Source organism: Lissotriton helveticus, chromosome 1_1, assembly GCF_964261635.1.
Source record: "Lissotriton helveticus chromosome 1_1, aLisHel1.1, whole genome shotgun sequence".
Lineage (NCBI taxonomy): Eukaryota > Metazoa > Chordata > Amphibia > Caudata > Salamandridae > Lissotriton > Lissotriton helveticus.
The window spans coordinates 174253757-174267752 of NC_136057.1; the positions used below are offsets into that span (position 1 = coordinate 174253757).

Genomic DNA, 13996 nt, shown 5'->3' on the forward strand with positions numbered 1-13996 from the left:
CCGTATGCTTGTCCCACCCCTCCCTCCCACCCTCTTTCCGTATGCTTGTCCCACCCCTCCCTCCCACCCTCTTTCCGTATGCTTGTCCCACCCCTCCCTCCCACCCTCTTTCCGTATGCTTGTCCCACCCCTCCCTCCCACCCTCTTTCCGTATGCTTGTCCCACCCCTCCCTCCCACCCTCTTTCCGTATGCTTGTGCCACCCCTCCCTCCCACCCTCTTTCCGTATGCTTGTCCCACCCCTCCCTCCCACCCTCTTTCCGTATGCTTGTCCCACCCCTCCCTCCCACCCTCTTTCCGTATGCTTGTCCCACCCCTCCCTCCCACCCTCTTTCCGTATGCTTGTCCCACCCCTCCCTCCCACCCTCTTTCCGTATGCTTGTCCCACCCCTCCCTCCCACCCTCTTTCCGTATGCTTGTCCCACCCCTCCCTCCCACCCTCTTTCTGTATGCTTGTCCCACCCCTCCCTCCCACCCTCTTTCTGTATGCTTGTCCCACCCCTCCCTCCCACCCTCTTTCTGTATGCTTGTCCCACCCCTCCCTCCCACCCTCTTTCTGTATGCTTGTCCCACCCCTCCCTCCCACCCACCCATTTTCTGTATGCTTGTCCCACCCCTCCCTCCCACCCACCCATTTTCTGTATGCTTGTCCCACCCCTCCCACCCACCCATTTTCTGTATGCTTGTCCCACCCCTCCCACCCACCCATTTTCTGTATGCTTGTCCCACCCCTCCCACCCACCCATTTTCTGTATGCTTGTCCCACCCCTCCCACCCACCCATTTTCTGTATGCTTGTCCCACCCCTCCCTCCCACCCATTTTCTGTATGCTTGTCCCACCCCTCCCTCCCACCCATTTTCTGTATGCTTGTCCCACCCCTCCCTCCCACCCATTTTCTGTATGCTTGTCCCACCCCTCCCTCCCACCCATTTTCTGTATGCTTGTCCCACCCCTCCCTCCCACCCATTTTCTGTATGCTTGTCCCACCCCTCCCTCCCACCCATTTTCTGTATGCTTGTCCCACCCCTCCCTCCCACCCATTTTCTGTATGCTTGTCCCACCCCTCCCTCCCACCCATTTTCTGTATGCTTGTCCCACCCCTCCCTCCCACCCATTTTCTGTATGCTTGTCCCACCCCTCCCTCCCACCCTCTTTCTGTATGCTTGTCCCACCCCTCCCTCCCACCCTCTCTCTGTATGCTTGTCCCACCCCTCCCTCCCACCCTCTCTCTGTATGCTTGTCCCACCCCTCCCTCCCACCCTCTTTCTGTATGCTTGTCCCACCCCTCCCTCCCACCCTCTCTCTGTATGCTTGTCCCACCCCTCCCTCCCACCCTCTCTCTGTATGCTTGTCCCACCCCTCCCTCCCACCCTCTCTCTGTATGCTTGTCCCACCCCTCCCTCCCACCCTCTCTCTGTATGCTTGTCCCACCCCTCCCTCCCACCCTCTCTCTGTATGCTTGTCCCACCCCTCCCTCCCACCCTCTCTCTGTATGCTTGTCCCACCCCTCCCTCCCACCCTCTCTCTGTATGCTTGTCCCACCCCTCCCTCCCACCCTCTCTCTGTATGCTTGTCCCCCCTCCCTCCCACCCTCTCTCCGTATGCTTGTCCCACCCCTCCCTCCCACCCTCTTTCTGTATGCTTGTCCCACCCCTCCCTCCCACCCTCTTTCTGTATGCTTGTCCCACCCCCCACCCTCTTTCTGTATGCTTGTCCCACCCCCACCCTCCCACCCTCTTTCTGTATGCTTGTCCCACCCCCCACCCTCCCACCCTCTTTCTGTATGCTTGTCCCACCCCCCACCCTCCCACCCTCTTTCTGTATGCTTGTCCCACCCCCCCACCCTCCCACCCTCTTTCTGTATGCTTGTCCCACCCACCCTCCCACCCTCTTTCTGTATGCTTGTCCCACCCCACCCTCCCACCCTCTTTCTGTATGCTTGTCCCACCCCACCCTCCCACCCTCTTTCTGTATGCTTGTCCCACCCCACCCTCCCACCCTCTTTCTGTATGCTTGTCCCACCCCTCCCTCCCACCCTCTTTCTGTATGCTTGTCCCACCCCACCCTCCCACCCTCTTTCTGTATGCTTGTCCCACCCCACCCTCCCACCCTCTTTCTGTATGCTTGTCCCACCCCTCCCTCCCACCCTCTTTCTGTATGCTTGTCCCACCCCTCCCTCCCTCTTTCTGTGTGCTTGTCCCACCCCTCCCTCCCACCCTCTTTCTGTGTGCTTGTCCCACCCCTCCCTCCCACCCTCTTTCTGTGTGCTTGTCCCACCCCTCCCTCCCACCCTCTTTCTGTGTGCTTGTCCCACCCTCCCTCCCACCCTCTTTCTGTGTGCTTGTCCCACCCCTCCCTCCCACCCTCTTTCTGTGTGCTTGTCCCACCCCTCCCTCCCACCCTCTTTCTGTGTGCTTGTCCCATCCCTCCCTCCCACCCTCTTTCTGTGTGCTTGTCCCATCCCTCCCTCCCACCCTCTTTCTGTGTGCTTGTCCCACCCCTCCCTCCCACCCTCTTTCTGTGTGCTTGTCCCACCCCTCCCTCCCACCCTCTTTCTGTGTGCTTGTCCCACCCCTCACTCCCACCCTCTTTCTGTATGCTTGTCCCTCCCACCCCCCTCCCACCCTCTTTCTGTATGCTTGTCCCACCCCTCCCTCCCACCCTCTTTCTGTATGCTTGTCCCACCCCTCCCTCCCACCCTCTTTCTGTATGCTTGTCCCACCCCTCCCTCCCACCCTCTTTCTGTATGCTTGTCCCACCCCTCCCTCCCACCCCTCCCTCCCACCCTCTTCCCACCCTCTTCCCACCCCTCCCTCCCACCCTCTTCCCACCCCTCCATCCCACCCTCTTTCTGTATGCTTGTCCCACCCCTCCCTCCCACCCTTTTTCTGTATGCTTGTCCCACCCCTCCCTCCCACCCTTTTTCTGTATGCTTGTCCCACCCCTCCCTCCCACCCTTTTTCTGTATGCTTGTCCCACCCCTCCCTCCCACCCTTTTTCTGTATGCTTGTCCCACCCCTCCCTCCCAACCTTCTTCTCTGTATGCTTGTCCCACCCCTCCCTCCCACCCTCTTTCTGTATGCTTGTCCCACCCCTCCCTCCCACCCTCTTTCTGTAGGCTTGTCCCACCCCTCCCTCCCACCCTCTTTCTGTATGCTTGTCCCACCCCCTCCCTCTTTCTGTATGCTTGTCCCACCCCTCCCTCCCACCCTCTTTCTGTATGCTTGTCCCACCCCTCCCTCCCACCCTCTTTCTGTATGCTTGTCCCACCCCTCCCTCCCACCCTCTTTCTGTATGCTTGTCCCACCCCTCCCTCCCACCCTCTTTCTGTATGCTTGTCCCACCCCTCCCTCCCACCCTCTTTCTGTATGCTTGTCCCACCCCTCCCTCCCACCCTCTTTCTGTATGCTTGTCCCACCCCTCCCTCCCACCCTCTTTCTGTATGCTTGTCCCACCCCTCCCTCCCACCCTCTTTCTGTATGCTTGTCCCACCCCTCCCTCCCACCCTCTTTCTGTATGCTTGTCCCACCCCTCCCTCCCACCCTCTTTCTGTATGCTTGTCCCACCCCTCCCTCCCACCCTCTTTCTGTATGCTTGTCCCACCCCTCCCCTCCCACCCTCTTTCTGTATGCTTGTCCCACCCACCCCTCCCTCGCACCCTCTTTCTGTATGCTTGTCCCACCCCTCCCTCCCACCCTCTTTCTGTATGCTTGTCCCACCCCTCCCTCCCACCCTCTTTCTGTATGCTTGTCCCACCCCTCCCTCCCACCCTCTTTCTGTATGCTTGTTCCACCCCTCCCTCCCACCCTCTTTCTGTATGCTTGTCCCACCCCTCCCTCCCACCCTCTTTCTGTATGCTTGTCCCACCCCTCCCTCCCACCCTCTTTCTGTATGCTTGTCCCACCCCTCCCTCCCACCCTCTTTCTGTATGCTTGTCCCACCCCTCCCTCCCACCCTCTTTCTGTATGCTTGTCCCATCCCTCCCTCCCTCTTTCTGTATGCTTGTCCCATCCCTCCCTCCCACCCTCTTTCTGTATGCTTGTCCCATCCCTCCCTCCCACCCTCTTTCTGTATGCTTGTCCCACCCCTCCCTCCCACCCTCTTTCTGTATGCTTGTCCCACCCCTCCCTCCCACCCTCTTTCTGTATGCTTGTCCCACCCCTCCCTCCCACCCTCTTTCTGTATGCTTGTCCCACCCCTCCCTCCTCCCACCCTCTTTCTGTATGCTTGTCCCACCCCTCCCTCCCTCCCATCCCTCTTTCTGTATGCTTGTCCCACCCTCCCTCCCCACCCTCTTTCTGTATGCTTGTCCCACCCCTCCCTCCCTCCCACCCTCTTTCTGTATGCTTGTCCCACCCACCCCTCCCTCCCACCCTCTTTCTGTATGCTTGTCCCACCCTCCCTCCCACCCTCTTTCTGTATGCTTGTCCCACCCTCCCTCCCACCCTCTTTCTGTATGCTTGTCCCACCCTCCCTCCCACCCTCTTTCTGTATGCTTGTCCCACCCTCCCTCCCACCCTCTTTCTGTATGCTTGTCCCACCCTCCCTCCCACCCTCTTTCTGTATGCTTGTCCCACCCTCCCTCCCACCCTCTTTCTGTATGCTTGTCCCACCCTCCCTCCCACCCTCTTTCTGTATGCTTGTCCCACCCCTCCCTCCCACCCACTTTCTGTATGCTTGTCCCACCCCTCCCTCCCACCCTCTTTCTGTATGCTTGTCCCACCCTCCCTCCCACCCTCTTTCTGTATGCTTGTCCCACCCCTCCCTCCCACCCTCTCTTCTGTATGCTTGTCCCACCCCTCCCTCCCACCCTCTTTCTGTATGCTTGTCCCACCCCTCCCTCCCACCCTCTCTCTGTATGCTTGTCCCACCCCTCCCCTCCCACCCTCTCTCTGTATGCTTGTCCCACCCCTCCCTCCCACCCTCTTTCTGTATGCTTGTCCCACCCCTCCCTCCCACCCTCTTCCTGTATGCTTGTCCCACCCCTCCCTCCCACCCTCTTCTGTATGCTTGTCCCACCCCTCCCTCCCACCCTCTTTCTGTATGCTTGTCCCACCCCTCCCTCCCACCCTCTTTCTGTATGCTTGTCCCACCCCTCCCTCCCACCCTCTTTCTGTATGCTTGTCCCACCCCTCCCTCCCACCCTCTTTCTGTATGCTTGTCCCACCCCTCCCTCCCACCCTCTTTCTGTATGCTTGTCCCACCCCTCCCTCCCACCCTCTTTCTGTATGCTTGTCCCACCCCTCCCTCCCACCCTCTTTCTGTATGCTTGTCCCACCCCTCCCTCCCACCCTCTTTCTGTATGCTTGTCCCACCCCTCCCTCCCACCCTCTTTCTGTATGCTTGTCCACCCACCCCTCCCTCCCACCCTCTTTCTGTATGCTTGTCCCACCCCTCCCTCCCACCCTCTTTCTGTATGCTTGTCCCACCCCTCCCTCCCACCCTCTTTCTGTATGCTTGTCCCACCCCCCTCCCTCCCACCCTCTTTCTGTATGCTTGTCCCACCCCTCCCTCCCACCCTCTTTCCTGTATGCTTGTCCCACCCCTCCCTCCCACCCTCTTCCTGTATGCTTGTCCCACCCCTCCCTCCCACCCTCTTCCTGTATGCTTGTCCCCACCCCCTCCCTCCCACCCTCTTCCTGTATGCTTGTCCCCACCCCTTCCTTCCATACTCAGTCTGCACTGTCCCACCCCTCCCCTCCACCCTCTTCCTGTATGCCTTGTCCCACCCTCCCTCCCACCCTCTTCCTGTATGCTTGTCCCACCCCCCCCTCCCACCCTCTTCCTGTATGCTTGTCCCACCCCTCCTCCCTTTCTGTATGCTTGTCCCACCCCTCCCTCCCACCCTCTTTCTGTATGCTTGTCCCACCCCTCCCTCCCACCCTCTTTCTGTATGCTTGTCCCACCCCTCCCTCCCACCCTCTTTCTGTATGCTTGTCCCACCCCTCCCTCCCACCCTCTTTCTGTATGCTTGTCCCACCCCTCCCTCCCACCCTCTTTCTGTATGCTTGTCCCACCCCTCCCTCCCACCCTCTTTCTGTATGCTTGTCCCAACCCTCCCTCCCACCCTCTTTCTGTATGCTTGTCCCAACCCCTCCCTCCCACCCTCTTTCTGTATGCTTGTCCCATCCCACCCTCCCACCCTCTTTCTGTATGCTTGTCCCATCCCACCCTCCCACCCTCTTTCTGTATGCTTGTCCCATCCCACCCTCCCACCCTCTTTCTGTATGCTTGTCCCATCCCACCCTCCCACCCTCTTTCTGTATGCTTGTCCCATCCCACCCTCCCACCCTCTTTCTGTATGCTTGTCCCATCCCACCCTCCCACCCTCTTTCTGTATGCTTGTCCCATCCCACCCTCCCACCCTCTTTCTGTATGCTTGTCCCATCCCACCCTCCCACCCTCTTTCTGTATGCTTGTCCCATCCCACCCTCCCACCCTCTTTCTGTATGCTTGTCCCATCCCACCCTCCCACCCTCTTTCTGTATGCTTGTCCCATCCCACCCTCCCACCCTCTTTCTGTATGCTTGTCCCATCCCACCCTCCCACCCTCTTTCTGTATGCTTGTCCCATCCCACCCTCCCACCCTCTTTCTGTATGCTTGTCCCATCCCACCCTCCCACCCTCTTTCTGTATGCTTGTCCCACCCCACCCTCCCACCCTCTTTCTGTATGCTTGTCCCACCCCTCCCTCCCACCCTCTTTCTGTATGCTTGTCCCACCCCTCCCTCCCACCCTCTTTCTGTATGCTTGTCCCACCCCTCCCTCTCACCCTCTTTCTGTATGCTTGTCCCACCCCTCCCTCCCACCCTCTTTCTGTATGCTTGTCCCACCCCTCCCTCCCACCCTCTTTCTGTATGCTTGTCCCACCCCTCCCTCCCACCCTCTTTCTGTATGCTTTTTCTTTTTTTTTTTTTTATCCTCATTTGCCGTCTTGCCGCCCATATCTTTGTTACTTTCCCACCTCTGGGCTGTTATTGTCTCTTGGGCTGATCTAGAGTAATGGGGCGTGAACAGCACATATTTTTGGGTCTGGTCCCCTCTCGAAACTCCTTCTTGACCACCTGACCCAAGATGTGTATCCTCCACCATCTCTATTCCTCGTTATCGATTCCAAATACCAGCGAGACAGGCACGGGCTTAATCATTGGACTTTTAACATAAATATAACTTTAACCAAAATTTAGCAGGAAGGGTATCCAAAAACCTCTATTTCTTTTAGAGGTATCTAACATATCTAACTATGCTATATATCTCATGGCTAATATCCAGTCCAATAAAGTAGGACTGTGTGGTGAGACCCATAATTTACATATCTCCCGACGAGCTAATAACATAGCATAAAAGATAAGTCTTACATTATTACCCAAAACTCTATTTTGCAAATCATGTCTCCCAGAAATAATTAATTCGGGGCTTACCTCAATGGGTTGATTCAATGATTTGGAGAGGGAGTTACTCACGTCAATCCAAAATTGTTTGATATTCGGGCATGATACGAACATATGGAGGTCATCAACATTTGGGGCTTTACATTTTGGACATTCCACCAATCCTCCATTCTTAAATTTAGAAAGCCTGTAGGGGGACCAGTATGCCCTGTGGATAGTAAATAAAACATTTCGCCTTAGATTGGCAGGTTTAACAATTCTATATAGCATGCTCATAGTTACTTGCCATTGGTCTTCTGTAGCAATCCTTGGCAAGCTGTTCTTCCACAGGGTCTCTGGTAGATCAAATATCCCATCCTCCATCTCCAGTATTCGCCAGTACCAGCAAGCAACTTCCTTCTTAAAAACCACTAGTTCCAGTTTTAATTCAAATTCATTTTCCTGTCCAATCTCTGATTCTTCGTGGTTTGCCCAACTTTGAATCTGTAAGTACTTGTATTTTGAGAAAACTGAGCCCCAATTTTGCTGACATGAACTCCATGAAATTAGTTTTCCATCTTGGAATAGATCTCTCCATCTTTGTAGGGCTGGCTCCTTTATCAAGTTTAAAGCTAACGCATCTCTTGTCCAGGTCGGAGCTCCCGGCGATTCCCATATTGGAGCCATGTAACTAAGATAAGGGATCTTAGTGATTTTTCTTATTTTATACCAAATCTCGGCCAAATCTTTCAGAGTCTTGAGTTTCACTTTTTAAAAAAACTTAGGGTCTCCAAACTTATATAAATAACCAAACTCATGATAGCCTGATATTTTCAGCATTGTCTTAAAAAGTTCACCTATCTGTGACTGAACAAGGGAACCCAATAACATCCTGCAATTTTTCAAACAGAAAGCCCATGCATATATTTGTAGATCAGGAGCCGCCAATCCTCCTTTATTTACACTTCTTCGTATTTTCCTCCATGAAATTCGAGAGGTTTTAGATGCCCAAATAAATGAAGTTATCATGCTTTGTATTTTCGCCAACCATTCCTTTTTAAAACATAATGGAATAGCTTCAAACAAAAAGGTAATTTTTGGAATAATCATCATCTTTACTAGATTCGATCTCCCATATATTGACAGAGGTATATTCATCCAGCCCTTCAGCAAATCACCAACCTCTTTTTTTACTCTGTCAAGATTGGTTTTAGCCAAGTCCTCAATCTTCTGTGTGATTCTAACACCTAGGTATCTCATTTCTGCTGTTGTTTTTACTCCTCTTGTGTTAAGATTCCAGGTCATTATCTCGGTCTTTTCTTGATTTAGCTGGTAACCAGAAATCCTACCAAAATCCTTTGTTATTTTTACTAGATTTTCCAAAGAACTAACTAAACTAGTAGAATAAACAATAATATCGTCCGCATATAGACCTAGTTTCCTTGACCAGTCCACCACAGCAAAAGGGGGTATCTCTTCTGATTCCCTAATTTTACAGGCTAAGGGTTCTATATATATATTGAAAAGTAAAGGTGATAAGGGGCATCCTTGCCGGGTGCCCCGCATTACCCTAATGGGAGATGTAAGAGTGCCATTTATAAGTACACGTGAAGTCGGAGCACTGTATAATGAGAAAATGGAGTGGGTAAATTTATCTCCTAGATTGAGATATTGCAGAAGAGTTTTTAAATAAACAAAATTAACGCGATCGAAAGCCTTGGCAGCGTCTAATGCTATCGCTGCCAAGGGATAATCATACTTAGAAGCTAAATCTATCATGCCTATCAAAGAGTAGGTAAGATCTTTTAAATACCTCTTCTTAATAAAACCTCTTTGATCTTCATGTATTAATTTATGGATGATTTTACTAAGCCTGTCAGCCAAAATTTTTGTGTAGAATTTATAGTCGCAATTTAAAAGCGAGATCGGCCTATACGCATCCATATTTTTTGGGGATTTCCCTGGCTTAAGAATTAGAATAATATTTGCCTCATTCCAAGAGCTTGGGATTTTCGCTTCCCCCCGAAATATTTTATTATATAAGTGACAAAGAGTAGGGACCAGCGTAGTATCAAGAGCTTTATAAACCTCTTTCTGTGTGCTTGTCCCACCCCTCCCTCCCACCCTCTTTCTGTGTGCTTGTCCCACCCCTCCCTCCCACCCTCTTTCTGTGTGCTTGTCCCACCCCTCCCTCCTACCCTCTTTCTGTGTGCTTGTCCCACCCCTCCCTCCCACCCTCTTTCTGTGTGCTTGTCCCACCCCTCCCTCCCACCCTCTTTCTGTGTGCTTGTCCCACCCCTCACTCCCACCCTCTTTCTGTGTGCTTGTCCCACCCCTCACTCCCACCCTCTTTCTGTGTGCTTGTCCCACCCCTCACTCCCACCCTCTTTCTGTATGCTTGTCCCTCCCACCCCCCCTCCCACCCTCTTTCTGTATGCTTGTCCCACCCCTCCCTCCCACCCTCTTTCTGTATGCTTGTCCCTCCCACCCCCCCCTCCCACCCTCTTTCTGTATGCTTGTCCCACCCCTCCCTCCCACCCTCTTTCTGTATGCTTGTCCCACCCCTCCCTCCCACCCCTCCCTCCCACCCTCTTCCCACCCCTCCATCCCACCCTCTTCCCACCCCTCCATCCCACCCTCTTTCTGTATGCTTGTCCCACCCCTCCCTCCCTTTTTCTGTATGCTTGTCCCACCCCCCCTCCCTCCCTTTTTCTGTATGCTTGTCCCACCCCCCCTCCCTCCCTTTTTCTGTATGCTTGTCCCACCCCTCCCTCCCACCCTTTTTCTGTATGCTTGTCCCACCCCTCCCTCCCACCCTTTTTCTGTATGCTTGTCCCACCCCTCCCTCCCACCCTTTTTCTGTATGCTTGTCCCACCCCTCCCTCCCACCCTTTTTCTGTATGCTTGTCCCACCCCTCCCTCCCACCCTTTTTCTGTATGCTTGTCCCACCCCTCCCTCCCACCCTTTTTCTGTATGCTTGTCCCACCCCTCCCTCCCACCCTTTTTCTGTATGCTTGTCCCACCCCTCCCTCCCACCCTTTTTCTGTATGCTTGTCCCACCCCTCCCTCCCACCCTTTTTCTGTATGCTTGTCCCACCCCTCCCTCCCACCCTTTTTCTGTGTGCTTGTCCCACCCCTCCCTCCCACCCTTTTTCTGTATGCTTGTCCCACCCCTCCCTCCCACCCTTTTTCTGTGTGCTTGTACCACCCCTCCCTCCCACCCTCTTTCTGTGTGCTTGTCCCACCCCTCCCTCCCACCCCTCCCTCCCACCCTCTTCCCACCCCTCCCTCCCACCCTCTTCCCACCCCTCCCTCCCAACCTCTTTCTGTATGCTTGTCCCACCCCTCCCTCCCACCCTCTTTCTGTATGCTTGTCCCACCCCTCCCTCCCACCCTCTCTCTGTATGCTTGTCCCACCCCTCCCTCCCACCCTCTCTCTGTATGCTTGTCCCACCCCTCCCTCCCACCCTCTTTCTGTATGCTTGTCCCACCCCTCCCTCCCACCCTCTCTCTGTATGCTTGTCCCACCCCTCCCTCCCACCCTCTCTCTGTATGCTTGTCCCACCCCTCCCTCCCACCCTCTCTCTGTATGCTTGTCCAACCCCTCCCTCCCACCCTCTCTCTGTATGCTTGTCCCACCCCTCCCTCCCACCCTCTCTCTGTATGCTTGTCCCACCCCTCCCTCCCACCCTCTCTCTGTATGCTTGTCCCACCCCTCCCTCCCACCCTCTCTCTGTATGCTTGTCCCACCCCTCCCTCCCACCCTCTCTTTGTATGCTTGTCCCACCCCTCCCTCCCACCCTCTCTCTGTATGCTTGTCCCACCCCTCCCTCCCACCCTCTCTCTGTATGCTTGTCCCACCCCTCCCACCCTCTTTCTGTATGCTTGTCCCACCCCTCCCTCCCACCCTCTTTCTGTATGCTTGTCCCACCCCTCCCTCCCACCCTCTTTCTGTATGCTTGTCCCACCCCCCACCCTCCCACCCTCTTTCTGTATGCTTGTCCCACCCCCCCACCCTCCCACCCTCTTTCTGTATGCTTGTCCCACCCCCCCACCCTCCCACCCTCTTTCTGTATGCTTGTCCCACCCCCCCACCCTCCCACCCTCTTTCTGTATGCTTGTCCCACCCCACCCTCCCACCCTCTTTCTGTATGCTTGTCCCACCCCACCCTCCCACCCTCTTTCTGTATGCTTGTCCCACCCCACCCTCCCACCCTCTTTCTGTATGCTTGTCCCACCCCACCCTCCCACCCTCTTTCTGTATGCTTGTCCCACCCCACCCTCCCACCCTCTTTCTGTATGCTTGTCCCACCCCACCCTCCCACCCTCTTTCTGTATGCTTGTCCCACCCCACCCTCCCACCCTCTTTCTGTATGCTTGTCCCACCCCACCCTCCCACCCTCTTTCTGTATGCTTGTCCCACCCCACCCTCCCACCCTCTTTCTGTATGCTTGTCCCACCCCACCCTCCCACCCTCTTTCTGTATGCTTGTCCCACCCCTCCCTCCCACCCTCTTTCTGTATGCTTGTCCCACCCCTCCCTCCCACCCTCTTTCTGTATGCTTGTCCCACCCCTCCCTCCCACCCTCTTTCTGTATGCTTGTCCCACCCCTCCCTCCCACCCTCTTTCTGTATGCTTGTCCCACCCCTCCCTCCCACCCTCTTTCTGTATGCTTGTCCCACCCCTCCCTCCCACCCTCTTTCTGTGTGCTTGTCCCACCCCTCCCTCCCACCCTCTTTCTGTATGCTTGTCCCACCCCTCCCTCCCACCCTCTTTCTGTATGCTTGTCCCACCCCTCCCTCCCACCCTCTTTCTGTGTGCTTGTCCCACCCCTCCCTCCCACCCTCTTTCTGTATGCTTGTCCCACCCCTCCCTCCCACCCTCTTTCTGTATGCTTGTCCCACCCCTCCCTCCCACCCCTCCCTCCCACCCTCTTCCCACCCCTCCCTCCCACCCTCTTCCCACCCCTCCCTCCCACCCTCTTCCCACCCCTCCATCCCACCCTTTTTCTGTATGCTTGTCCCACCCCTCCCTCCCACCCTTTTTCTGTATGCTTGTCCCACCCCTCCCTCCCACCCTTTTTCTGTATGCTTGTCCCACCCCTCCCTCCCACCCTTTTTCTGTATGCTTGTCCCACCCCTCCCTCCCACCCTTTTTCTGTATGCTTGTCCCACCCCTCCCTCCCACCCTTTTTCTGTATGCTTGTCCCACCCCTCCCTCCCAACCTTTTTTGTCCCACCCCTCCCTCCCACCCTCTTTCTGTATGCTTGTCCCACCCCTCCCTCCCACCCTCTTTCTGTAGGCTTGTCCCACCCCTCCCTCCCACCCTCTTTCTGTATGCTTGTCCCACCCCTCCCTCTTTCTGTATGCTTGTCCCATCCCTCCCTCCCACCCTCTTTCTGTATGCTTGTCCCATCCCTCCCTCCCACCCTCTTTCTGTATGCTTGTCCCACCCCTCCCTCCCACCCTCTTTCTGTATGCTTGTCCCACCCCTCCCTCCCACCCTCTTTCTGTATGCTTGTCCCACCCCTCCCTCCCACCCTCTTTCTGTATGCTTGTCCCACCCCTCCCTCCCACCCTCTTTCTGTATGCTTGTCCCACCCCTCCCTCCCACCCTCTTTCTGTATGCTTGTCCCACCCCTCCCTCCCACCCTCTTTCTGTATGCTTGTCCCACCCCTCCCTCCCACCCTCTTTCTGTATGCTTGTCCCACCCCTCCCTCCCACCCTCTTTTTGTATGCTTGTCCCACCCCTCCCTCCCACCCTCTTTCTGTATGCTTGTCCCACCCCTCCCTCCCACCCTCTTTCTGTATGCTTGTCCCACCCACCCCTCCCTCCCACCCTCTTTCTGTATGCTTGTCCCACCCACCCCTCCCTCCCACCCTCTTTCTGTATGCTTGTCCCACCCCTCCCTCCCACCCTCTTTCTGTATGCTTGTCCCACCCCTCCCTCCCACCCTCTTTCTGTATGCTTGTCCCACCCCTCCCTCCCACCCTCTTTCTGTATGCTTGTCCCACCCCTCCCTCCCACCCTCTTTCTGTATGCTTGTCCCACCCCTCCCTCCCACCCTCTTTCTGTATGCTTGTCCCACCCCTCCCTCCCACCCTCTTTCTGTATGCTTGTCCCACCCCTCCCTCCCACCCTCTTTCTGTATGCTTGTCCCACCCCTCCCTCCCACCCTCTTTCTGTATGCTTGTCCCACCCCTCCCTCCCACCCTCTTTCTGTATGCTTGTCCCATCCCTCCCTCCCACCCTCTTTCTGTATGCTTGTCCCATCCCTCCCTCCCACCCTCTTTCTGTATGCTTGTCCCATCCCTCCCTCCCACCCTCTTTCTGTATGCTTGTCCCACCCCTCCCTCCCACCCTCTTTCTGTATGCTTGTCCCACCCCTCCCTCCCACCCTCTTTCTGTATGCTTGTCCCACCCCTCCCTCCCACCCTCTTTCTGTATGCGTGTCCCACCCCTCCCTCCCTCCCACCCTCTTTCTGTATGCTTGCACCCACCCCTCCCTCCCACCCTCTTTCTGTATGCTTGTCCCACCCACCCCTCCCTCCCACCCTCTTTCTGTATGCTTGTCCCACCCACCCCTCCCTCCCACCCTCTTTCTGTATGCTTGTCCCACCCCTC

At 55.7% G+C, this 13996-nt stretch overlaps 1 protein-coding gene across 1 annotated transcript in view; it reads left to right on the forward strand.

The window, feature by feature from the left end:
• IPO13 (importin 13) overlaps positions 1-13996 on the forward strand; it is a 651059-nt gene that overhangs the window by 464016 nt on the left and 173047 nt on the right. The gene's annotated exons all lie outside the window — the stretch shown is intronic.